Consider the following 12,015-nt stretch of genomic DNA (forward strand, 5'->3'; position numbering starts at 1 on the left):
TTAAATGCTTTTTTTGCCTCAAAATAATGCAGTTAAAACAAAGAAAATGTACAATACTTTTTAGTTCTAAGAACTAAATAAAAAAAAAATCTGCTTACACAAAAGAAAAACGTTACACAAAGAGATTTTATTGTGTTGATTTGGGATTTACAGAGCTATTATAGTGTAAGGCAATTCTGAAAGCTTTCTTTTGCTGTTTCTTAACCTGTTTAGAAGTGAAATGAAATTAAGTCTGTGTGGTAGTCTACAAAGGTGGTTTCCATCAATTCCTTCTATCTCTGTATATGCATGCCACTCCTCCACCCAAAAGTAGAATATTATTCTTTCTCTAGTTCTGGGCTGGCCTTCTGACTACTCTGATCAAAAGAATATAGCATAAGTGGCATTCTAGGTCTTCTGAGGCCAGGCCTTAAGAGGACAGGGGGCTTCCTACTTCCTCCTTTTTGGATCCCAGCGGCCATACAGTGAGGAAAACTGAGTGACCACAAGAATAGGTCCACATGGAGGCGAATGGAAGGCACTCGCTGTCAGCCCCAGCTGAGCTCCCATCTGGTGGTCAGCACCAATTTTGTGCTGTCTGAATGAAGCCTTTTGGGTCTTGCAGCCATCTCAGCATCCCAACCTGTCACGGAAAACACAAAACACACCCAATCAACCCACACGTGTAGGAGTATGTGACTGGTGCAAGCATGTGATTCTGTGTAAGGGCAAAGACTAGGACTAGGCCAGATAATCAGGATGAGATCTGGGGATCAGGGAAACAGGACACCAGGGAGTGCAAGGCAGTTTGGCATTCTAAATGCTCAACTGTTTAGTTTCTCATGGTGAATCTGGGGTGACTTTTGCACAGTTCTACAAGTATTGTCCTTACTGTATGCTCCAGGTTGAAGAGAGAGAAAGGTTAGTTTATTATCTAAAAAATGTGTCTTACTTTTAGCAGTCAATACACAGAGAAGCCAGAGGGTGTGCAGAAAGGCTCTTCTTAATCTCTGTAATTTATATGCATCCAAAGGACACTGGGGTGGGTAGGGGTCAGGGCTTCATGCTCTTCAGCTTGTTCTAGTGGTTTCTCAGAGAGCATTAACTTCCTCCCCTTTCCTCCTTTTGCACTAATTCTGTTCTTTCAGTCTTTTCCCCCACCCCATTCTGATGTTCTAGAGAGGGCTCCTGATCTTCTGCTTTGAAGGAGGTAGTTTGAGGCAACCTCCGCTCAGGAGAGCTAACTCAAAGTCTGCTGTCTCCAAGATGGTCCTATATTTTACTACAGTTTTAATGCCAGTTTCACTTAGCATTATAAAAGCTGTTATGCTAAAATATTGGGTCTCTTTTTGCTGTTCTCAGTTGCTTTACAGAAGGCAGCCTAATTTTTCTTTGCATTGTATATTCTGTATCCTAGGCAGCCTTTCCTTGCACCCCGCCCCCCCCCCAAACCTGTCGCAAAAAGACAGCCTCAGGTTGCAAATTAGTAGGTCTTTTGGCTGATTTTTATTGGAATATTTTTAGGCCCTCAACCTTACCTATGAAATTAGTCTACTCATATAGTTAGGAACTTTTTTTTCACCCATAAAGGAAAAATGCATTGTTTCTGTTACTGAGATACCAGCAAGGCTTTCTTAAATGACTTTCCATGCAGTTCATAATGACTCATCTTACTGGCCGAGAGACTTTGCTTGGATTGATGAAGTTTTTCCTTTATTAAAATTTCACCACAAATTCTCAAGATTCTGAGACATCTGCAAGAGAATTTTCAGGGATAGGAGACTGGTTCCAGTATTCTCTCCGTGTCATGGTAAAACCTCTACTCACCTAACCTTGTGTGCGAGGGCTAAGGCCTGTGTAAGTATCCCTGACATGGTTCCTTCCTGGTTTCTCAGGGTCTGTGGGGTTGCTCCTTCAGTTCTTTTGGTAAACGCTGTTACTGGCTTCTTTATACTTTAAAGGTTTGGTGAAGTGTACTAACCCCTAAAGCTATTAACTGTAGGAAATAACTTTTAAGAATTTTAAAGTTGATTAGAACATCCATACAGGTATGACTTAAAAAATTAAAATAGGGACATTATAGAAAGAGGGAAATATTTTTCTATAATAAAACCAAAATAAAGTCAAAATTTTAAAATCATTGACGTCCATTAAGTCATCATAAAGTAGTGCATGCATTATTAGTATGAGGCAAAAATTCAGACAGTTAATAGAAGGCACTGAAGCCAACACAATAACACCAGAATCAATTTTAATTGTATGAAAGTTTTTATATATTGAATTGAATAGCACTAGTCAAGCTATTCTAAATGTTTAAACGTATTAGAAAATTATATAATCTGAAATAGCCAATTATGACTTTAAAAATAATTAGACTATAGTGATTTTTTATGGAGTGTTTAGACATATTGGTGTTATGTAAAAATAGTTTCTTGCAAATGCATAGGAGCTTTGAAGTATCGGTTCTTTTCTAAGAAAAAGGGGAATAAAAATTATCTTCCAAACATTTACAAATGAAAATAAGTCTGGCAGATAAAATTTTTGTCAGTTCAAACATAGAATCAATCAGTTTCTTGGTTCATTTGATAAAATGCCCAACTCTCAAGAATGGAGAGAAGCCTATTTGAAGAACTGGGACCCTTGGGTATATAGAGGTCACTTCTGTATTAAAGAGGATAATACATTATTTGCAAAATGCCACTCTTTCTACACATTTGTGATGAGTTTCTTGAAAATTAATGACAGTCTTCAGAAATAGCTGCAGTCAGTCCCTGTAGATTCTGACAACATAGATTGTACCATACCACATTCATTCAGAGGAAGATTAAAAAATATGTCAGCAGGACAAAAAGAGCTGATGGCAGATGTTTTACCTCTGTATTAGCATGTACCAACAGAACAAAAGGTATTTTATTCAGGCAAAGAGACACAGTGAAGAATTATAGGAAAAATAACATTAAAAATCCAAATGACCTTAGTTGCTAGTAATCTTAAATTTCGAAAAGCTCTATTTTATTTTCACATTATCCAGTGGTTTTTCTCTCTTGTGCTATCTCAAATACTCTAAAATACTGAAGCATCTTGTAAATCCCCAAATCAGGATTCAGGATTTCGAATTTTGTTTGTTTTGTTTCTAAATTCTAATCATTCAGACATAGACAGTACATTATCTCCTCTAGGTTTGCCAAATACCTTATTAAACAATATGCTTCATGGTTTGAGCACTTTAGGTAATGAAGTGTGGCATTCACAATGACCACATGTCAAGATGAATTTCTTTCCTAATATGAGACCATATATTGAAATCAAGGGGGTAGAGGGAGTCAAAGATATGTTCAGGAAAAGATCCTGTGTACATGAGAACAATACAGACGTGAAGTGATAGGATTAGAGACGGAGATTTAGGTGTGAAGATATTTCGCAATAATAATAACCTCTAATATTTATTAAGTACTTTTCATATAGTCGATGTGGTCAATACTTAACACAAAGGAGGCAACAATTTACTATTATTGCAGTGGTATGATATTTACACTTATTTCGTAGGTGGATACATAGGCTGATGAAGAGCTTAAATGGCTTGTCCCAGGCCACACAGCTGCCAAGTGGTGGCTGGTTAACTGAACCCAGGCTGTTGGAATCCAAACACCAAACTCTCAAATTAGGGATTCAGACTACAGCAGAGGCAGGGCAGGGATGATGGTAAACCTAATCGCAAACAGAGATTCTTGAACAATTGGTGAAAATTGAGCAAATTGATGTCTCCAAAATAAATCCAAATAAGTGCTCTTATTTAAATACATGAGATGCTCTGCAATTTTACCCTTTAAATTTATATGCTCTTGTTTTTCTGCTTTATTTCTTTTATGTAAATTAGGGCATTGATTTGAAACCACATTCACCTAGCACTAAACAGGCCCTGCTTGGAATTCCAGGATGCTTGGGAAGAGCTTTTGCTAAAAGAAGATTCTTTCTGTTTCTCATTTTGTATTCCTATGGCCTCACATTTGCTCCCAGAATTCTCAGATTTCGGGTGCCAAGCGTTGTTCAGATATTGACCCTTTTGCTTCCACTGTGAGAGTGACAAGTAGATGATACAACAGGAAATGTGTAGGTGAGCTATTGCAGAGCTCCCTTTGAAGCATGTCACAGATTTTAGGAGAACAATCTGAGCCTCTATGTAAAATGTTACCAGGCTATTTGATCATAGAAGCTTCTATACGATGGTTAACTCTATTTATCTGTGACTGCAAATTTCATAGGCTAACTTTAATAAAAAGTCTTAGAAAATGTCACCATCCCACCAACTCCCACCATTACTCAGGAGGGTTCCAAACTTTCATAAATTTATTCTAATATTTCATGACAGAAAGAACAAGCAGTTGAAAGCTGGAACTTCCTGCCACTTTGTATTTTAAAAGCCTCACAAAGATAGAAATCTGCATAGGGGAATTGAGTTGTCTGCTTTTATTCAGTCATGCTAATGTAATGACAATAATGCTGATAAGTCACATGTATTGAGTCCTTGTTATATGCTTCTGGGAACTGTGCTTAATAAATACTTTACATTTATTATTTCATTTACTCTTCACAACAGCACTAAGTAATAGTGTTCCTATCAGCCCCCTCTTCCTAATCAGACTTGGAGATTTTAAATAGCTTGCTCTGGGCTCGACCAGTTAGTAAGAGTCTAGACTTAAAGCCTGCAGCCTTGTTCTAGGTCCTATGTATTCTAGTTTGTAAGCAGAAGGCAAAAAGTCCAAGCAGTTAGCTAGATGTTTGGGCAATTGTTTGGCTACTTGCTGTGTTAGTCTGCTAGGGCTGCCATAACAAAATACCATAGACCCGGTGGCTTAAGCAACAGACACTCATTTTCTCACAGTTCTGGAGGCTAGAGGTCCAAGATCAAGGTGTCAGCAGGTTTGGTTTTTCCTGAGGCCTTTTCCCCAGGCTTACAGATGGCTACCTTCTCTCTGTGTCCTCACGTGGCCTTTTCTCTGTGCATCCCTACCCCTGGTGTCTCTTCTTTTTCTTATAAAGCCACTAGTTTTATGGATTACGGTCCACCTTATGACATCATTCAACTTCAATTATCTTTTTAAAGGTCTTACCTCCAAATACAGTCACATTCTGAGGTATGCTGGGCATTAGGACTTCAACATACAAGGTTTAGGTGGATGCAATTTAGTCCATAACATTTGCTATCATAGATCTGACATATCTCAGAGACTGAATTTTCATATTTATAGAGCTGTATCAGCAAGTAAAAGTGAGCATAGATCACTGCTTTATTTATGATATTAGTATAAAATCACTATCACTCTTTAATCCACTCAGTTAACATAAAAGAACAAACAGAAAACCTCACAACATTGTTCAAGGAAGGAGAAAGAGAAAAAATGCCAAGAACTAATCATAAAGTATGGGAGAAAGGATGCAAAGTACTTTCATTTCTGCAAAAGATTTGGGAGGTTTCTATTAATACAATGATCAACCTTCGTTTATGGTCTCCGATTTTCTTAAGTGAAACTGTAAAGAGAGTAAAAAGCCTTGAATAAGAGTGAAAAATTGCCTGCAAACTATATTTTTTGACTGTGTGAGCTATCTCCTCTAGTTCCACCCATTCCCTCATCTCTGAAACTGGGGAGTTTGTTTTTCTGAGGTGCGAAGAAATACACTGGACTGCATTTATGGAAAACAAGTCATTGTTATGTGAGCCCTAACTCTAACTTAGGACAACTGATGAAGTAAATAGTCCAGAGAAGTGCCATTCGGAATGCATTCTGAAGACAGGTTTTATGAGATATTCCATAACAGAAATTCTCTTATTGACACATTTGGGAAATTGTACATAATATGTTCTCCTTTTGAAGGCTTACAGTTTGACAATCTGAATACCACCTGCTATATTGGTTATCTATTGCTATAATCATGCTACATAACATGCCACTCCAATACTTTGTAATTTAAAAACAATTACCATTCATAATTTCTCACGAGTCTAGGCTTTGGCTGGGCTTGAAGAATCTGCTGGCCTCCCTCTTGCACTTGCGTTGATCTGGCAGGTCAGCTGAGGGATGGCTGGTCCAGAATGCCCTCAGCTGGGCTGAGACTTGGCCCTCAGTTTTCTTCCATGTGGTCGCTCACCTTCCAGCAGGCTAGCCCAGGCTGGTTCTTATGGCGGTGGCAGGCATCAAAAAGAGATGCACACAGCCTCTTTGAGGCCTAAACTCCTGTTTGATACACTGTCAGTTCTGCCACATTCTACTGCCCAAAGCAACTCAGAAGGCCAGCCCAGATGCCATCTGGTGGCAAGAGCTGCAGAGTCAAGAGCTAGTTAAGGAGGGGGAAGAATCGGGACTATTTTCATAAATATTCCACCACAAGTACCTTAAAAGTAGTCACAGGGCCTCTCTGGTTACCCTACAGCAGATTCCAGGGCACCAATAAATCCAAGGAAAATGGAGTAGGGAGACCTGGATTCTTCTTTTTTTTTTTTTAATTTATTTTTTTAAGTCAATTTAGAATTTTATCAATAGATTTTTTAAAATTTTTATTTGTTTATTTGGCTGCATTGGGTCTTCATTGCTGCACACAGGCTTTCTCTAGTTATGGTGAGCGGGAGCTACTCTTCATTGCAGTACACAGGCTTCTCATTGCGGTGGCTTCTCTTGTTGTTGAGCACGGGCTCTAGGCGCGTGGGCTTCAGTAGTTGCAGCACGTAGGCTCAGTAGTTATGGCTCGCAGGCTATAGAGTACAGGCTTAGAAGTTGTGGTGCATGGGCTTAGTTGCTCCGTGGCATGTGAGATCTTCTCGGACCAGAGATTAAACCCGTGTCGCCTGCATTGGCAGATGGATTCTTAACCCCTCTGCCACCAGGAAAGTCCCGAGACCTGGATTCTTGTTTGGGATAGTAGTGGGTTGGCCTTACACCCTGTACTTTGGGGAAGTCAATTAGTTGACTGTGCTCAGACTCCTTAACTCTGGACAGGGATTAATAACACTCTTATTTTAACTTCAGATAAGCTAAGAGTAAAACCAGAGATCAACGTGAAGTGCAGTGCAAAATACACAGAAGACAGAAATTTAGGACAAAATAACGGACACACTGTAGGAAAGTAATTTAACATTTAAAGCTAAAGGCAGAAGGACAGAATAACAAAGAGCAAAACAAAGAGAATCCGACACATTATCCCTTAGGCACAAACAAATTAAAAATTTGGTTGAAAAGTAGATGAAGCTTGTTACAGATTCTGGGCTGCATCCTGTGACTGAGGAGGTTGCTCTGACGGTGCAGGAAACACTGCTGGATTCAGTGGAGTGCTTTTCATCTGGTCAGCGGTGTCCTCCTCCTTCCATCACCAAAGTCCTTAAAGGGCCCATGTGGAATAGTAAAATGTTTGGTGGTTATATAAAATCTCTAGGGAATATATCAATTCTGTCCATTATTATTAATCAGAATAAACAACATATGCTTCATCTGCATTTAATCAAAATGTACATGCTTTGGAGAGATCACCAAACATCCTTCTCTTTTTCAAAAATGGTCATGGGCACTATATTTTTTTCCTAATTTTGGATTAGGCAAATTATAAAGGCAGTAGAGTGTTGTATTTGGAGAAAAGGCTAAAGAAACTAGAATAATTTAGACCACAAAGCATAAGATCATTGATATTTCCCTGGTGGCGCAGTGGTTGAGAATCCGCCTGCCAATGCAGGGGACACGGGTTTCAGCCCTGGTCCGGGAAGATCCCACATGCCGCGGAGCAACTAAGCCCGTGTGGCACAACTACTGAGTCTGTGTGCTACAACTACTGAAGCCCACATGCCTAGAGCCCGTGCTCCACAACAAGAGAAGCCACCGCAATGAGAAGCCCACGCATTGCAACAAAGAGTAGCCCCCACTTGCCACAACTAGAGAAAGCCTGAGTGCAGCAGCAAAGATCCAATGCAGCCAATAAATTAATTAATCAATTAATTAATTAAAAAACCACAAGATCATTAAAAATTATTCAAGAATGGGAGACTTTATTATAGAGAAGATAACCATTTGCATCTTGACAGGAGGGAGAACATTAGCAAGTGAATAAAAAGTGTAGAATTTAGGAATCTGGTTGAATATAAAGAACCTCCCAGTTGTGAGAAGTAATAAACCTCCACTGACCGTCTTTCAGCGTCAAGGATAGTGAATCACAATCTTTCTACAAATCTGAGATTTTGTTTTACGGGTTTGAGTTTGTATTTTCCCATTTCACCCATAATAAAAATGTAGCATGAAATAATTGCCTTTTTGTAGTCTCACTGCTTATAAATTTGTTTTGTATATATTTTCACATACTTTTTTTCACTTTTCCACAGTACACCTAAAGCATGAGAGATCAGGTTTATCATTTCTGCGGTGTATGTGTTTAAGATGGAGAAACTTGAACACTAGCATCTTAAGTATCCAAGATCAAATAAATAGTATTAGATCTGATGATTTTTAAGTTAAAAATTTTGGTCCAATTTGCTATTCAACTGTAATATGGGCTTGGAATAAGAACAGATTACTTATTTTTATTCATGACTACTTGCAGGATTTTGTGGTATCCTCTTAGGATAATGTCATCCTCCTACACAATAAATTCAGTGCCTGCTAGTTGCCTATCAGACAAATTCCAGACTCATCAGCCTGGGTTCAAAGGGCTACAGAGTTTCTCCTGTCCTCCTCTCCCCATGTTCCATTTGCCAGCCCCCTAGCATCCCTGCAGCATTCCCTTCCCCATCCCTATAACCACTCGGAGAACAGGCTAGATGATACAGAATGTGAGGAATGGGTATTCTTAATTCATATGTGGTCTACTATTAAAAATTATAAGGAATTCTCAGTGAGAAAGAGAAAACTGTCTTGCCCATGTGCATCTTCGGAAGGGGCCCGGATTTAAAAAGATCAGGGATGTCATTTTAATATATAGATAGTTCTCCAAACAGCTGATGCTGCTTCCCCAGAGGGGTATTCATCAGCTGGCAGCTGGAGAACCATGCTTTCTTTTGTCTAAGCATAAATCTTGGTGTGGGAGGCAGCAGGGTGAAAGTCTGTGCCTGGGAAAGATCATGGCTAGCTTTCTTTCACACAAACAGGATAACAGAGGTGACTATTTCATACTCTAATTTTCATACATCTCCATTTAAAATGTCTACTCTGCTTTTATGTGTTTAAACTCTACTTTATTGGACAGGAAGAATAACAGTGGATTTAGGGTCAGGGAAACTCAGAGACCACCTTGGTTCTACCATCTACCAGATGGACAGTCTTGGGCAAGTCTTTCCTAAAGCCAGTTTCTTTGCTCTCAAATGAATAAAGTCAATTACCTACATAGCAAGATTGTTGTTACGATTAAATAAGTTTAGAGATGTTTAGAGATGTTTAGATGTTTAGAGATGACCATCTATACAATGCTTTTCCTACACATACTAAGTACTCAGCCAAAGGATAATTAGAAAAATGACCATATGTTTTGTTTCAGTTTTTCCAAAATAGCTTCATTTTTGTAAACAATCATTAACCTCCATTTCTATCTGTTCCTTGAGATTCAATATTAGTGTGTACTAGAGAATTTTTAGTGTTAATAGTTTAATGATTTAAACATATACTGAACAGCTTCTGCCTATTGAACTACTTGCTATGGAGATGTCAATATACAGGCAACAATTAGAGTGAGAACGCGACCTACAAAGTGCTAAGTGAGGAGGTATCTATCGTAAGTGCAGTAGGATCCCAAAAAGAGAGATACTCTAAGTTATGATAGTCTAAGCTGATATGATGCATGCAAGGTGACTTAAGTTGAGGCTAGAAGGATGAATTGGGTATAGCTAGGCAGGGTAGAGAAGACTGGGCCTGCCAGGGTGGGGAGTGGCAAGAGTGGAAGCATAAGTACCGACACGTACATGGCTGTGGCATGATGAAATTGCTCTCTTTGAGCCAAGGATGTGTTTAGGCACAATGATGTGTGGAAGCTCTTGTATCTTTTGATAGGAAGAGGTGATGCACATTGGTAAAGGGCCTTCAAAGCCAAGTGAGATTTAACTTTGATTAAAAAGCAGCAAGGAGGTGGTATAGGTTCAAGAGCAAAACAGTGATATGAGACCTTTTGATGGTTGGTCATGTGTAGAATAAATTGGATAAGAAAAGAAAAACTTATTTAGCAGCTTTTGATGCAATGCACATTGTAATAGTGAGAATCTTTACTTGGTTGTCCTCAGCATGAGGTAAGGAAGACCTTGAAAACAAGGGAAGTTGGCAGGGGGAAATTATTCACAGGACTTGAAGGTACACAAATTATTGGCGACAGGAAAACTCCGATGTTTCTGGGCTGGAAGGCCACTTAATGGTGAAACTCTCAAGTTGGGAAGAAGGTCTGTGTTTTAGGAAAATCTGAGTTAGGCTTTGAGAATGCTGAACTACACACTGAAGGACACCCACATGGAAATGTCCATTAGGAATAAATGTGAGTTTAAGGCAGGTTTTTTAATGCTATCGTGAATCTGAATGGAAACCCTAAAATCTAGCCTCAACTCTAATTCTAACCCTTCCATCAACTTTATTCATAAATGATGACAAGAAACAACTGGCACAAGTAGAAAGAGAGAGGCTAACTCTCAGCCAATGGAGATTGTTCTCACTCTCTAATTGTTTCTGGGCAGCTCTTTCATTAATGGATTTGATGGTTACCAATAGTTATGGTGAAGGAAGGGTCTCTTTGGTGTCTCCCTCTCAAATAGATAATGAGGAATAATATTTCTTCAGATAATCATGAGTTTTGTAGGATCGAAGCTTCCCCAGTCTTTCATAAACCATAACTTAAAAATGAGCACTTCTTTCCAGTTTTGAATCAACTGAGCCTCTGGATAGAAAAGAATCCATGTGATGTCAAGCTTCTTTCTCCTTTCAAATTACCTGAATGGGATCAATTGGTAACTAGTGAGTAGCTGACTTAGTAAAACTCCAGTCAGATGCCTCCTAATCCAATGTATTCTAAGCCTTCATTCTATGAGGTTATTTGACTTATTCTTGATGAATTCAGGGTAAATTGACTGTATAATTTTGCACTGGCTAAAGAAGTATCCAACAATTTTTATATGTTCTCTACAGTATAGCTAAGTACAAATATTAAGTTATCTAGTTTCTTCCTACTTTCATCTTAAAACAAGTCACATGCTCAGAAGTGTGCCTTTATCCCTTCTTAGTCTTCTCTCCTTTTTAAATAAATAGGACTTGCTGTAGAAGACTCTAAGGTATAGACTATTTAGTGATTATTTAATTTGCTTTAGAGTATTGTCTTGATTTTCTTAAAGATCAACTCAACTCTTTCAAAGCCTATGAGTACTTTTTGAGATAACATCTCCAGAATCCTGCTAAAGATGATGCTTACTGAAAGAAATGTAGACGGGCACCTCGACAGCCATCATTCAGAGAAATCTTCATGGGAAAGGTTCTTAAAGAGAGGTTGGATGAAGCTGATTCCTCTCCTGCTTCTCAGGGAAGGCTGTTAAACCCTCATGATACATTATTATGGTGGATTCTGTCATTTACCAGAGATCCTGACTTCCTCCAGTGGCACAGCCTCCGCACGTGCACTAAGCACAATATTTTTCTGAATTAAAAAATGATGATGAGACATAGTCTTGCAGTTTGGGGGAGAGTGTGGTCCTGTGAGAGAGCACAGAAGCCCTGCGCCCTTTCCCCAGACCTTGCCCTACGAATCGCTTCCATTTGGCTGTTCCTCTTTGTAACAAAAATAAGGGGCTGGGCCTGGACATCTCTGTTTTTCAAGACTTCTCAGATGCTGCCAGTGTCCAGCCAGGTTTGGGAATCAGTGGTGCAAACAGCTCTGCTGAGCTCCTTCTGAGCCATCCACAGGATGCGTCACCCCAACAGCAGCGTCTGATACCCAGACCAGAAAAGTTATTCAACCAGGGCTGATGATCTCTTGGAACCCCAGGGGAGAAGCATGGCCTTTGCTGCTCACGACAGCTGTCACATATATCCTGTCAAT

Source organism: Hippopotamus amphibius, chromosome 6 (genome assembly GCF_030028045.1).
Source record: "Hippopotamus amphibius kiboko isolate mHipAmp2 chromosome 6, mHipAmp2.hap2, whole genome shotgun sequence".
Lineage (NCBI taxonomy): Eukaryota > Metazoa > Chordata > Mammalia > Artiodactyla > Hippopotamidae > Hippopotamus > Hippopotamus amphibius.